At 37.4% G+C, this 823-nt stretch overlaps 1 non-coding gene across 1 annotated transcript; it reads left to right on the forward strand.

The window, feature by feature from the left end:
- Positions 1–392: 392 nt before the first annotated feature.
- LOC121209296 (small nucleolar RNA R71) lies at positions 393–499 on the forward strand. The gene has a single exon (XR_005904410.1). It is a non-coding gene; the product is annotated as a small nucleolar RNA R71 (small nucleolar RNA).
- Positions 500–823: the final 324 nt, after the last annotated feature.

Raw genomic sequence — 823 nt, forward strand, 5'->3', positions numbered from 1 at the left:
TAGAATTATTACCCATATAGTTGATTTGCTCATTGTTTATGCGAGGACTGTAGGGTAGACATTCTGGATTGTTCATCCCACATCCAATCATATCACACTACATCACTGGATGTATCTACATAGAACTATATAAACCATCAATTTTCTTCTTCAAAAGTTCTACCTGATTCGATAATATGGTGACCACATCTAAGTTAAAAACACCGTCTACTTTTGTCAACTTCGTCCTCATGACTTGCCACTGATAATTATTTAGTGACATCTCCTCTATAAATTGATAAGCCTCTTCAGGTGTTTCATTATTCAGAATACCACTAGCAGCTACATCGATTAATTACCTAGTTGAGGGGTTCAAATCGTTGTAGTAGGTTTGAACCTGTAGCCATAGAGGTAACCCATAGTGAGAGAACCTTCTCAATAAATCCTTATACCTCTCCCATGCATCATATAGAGTCTCTGCGTCCATCTGCATGAAGGAAGAGATATCATTCCTCAACTTAGCTATCTTAGCCGGTGGAAAAATACTTCAGTAAGAATTTTTCAGCCATTTGATCCCATGTACTCATAGAACATCGTGGTAAGGAGTTTAACCACTGTTTAGCTTTATTCATCAACGAGAAGGGAAACAACCGTAGGTGAATGGCTTCATTAGAAATGTTGTTAATCTTGAAAGTGTCGCAAAATTCCAGAAAATTAGCCAAATGAGTATTTGGATCTTCGTCCTGCAAACCATCGAACTAAACAAACTATTGAATCATATGAATAGTGTTCGGCTTCAATTCGAAATCATTCGCAGCAATGGCAAGTTTCATGATACTCGACT

Source organism: Gossypium hirsutum, chromosome A10 (assembly GCF_007990345.1).
Source record: "Gossypium hirsutum isolate 1008001.06 chromosome A10, Gossypium_hirsutum_v2.1, whole genome shotgun sequence".
NCBI lineage: Eukaryota > Viridiplantae > Streptophyta > Magnoliopsida > Malvales > Malvaceae > Gossypium > Gossypium hirsutum.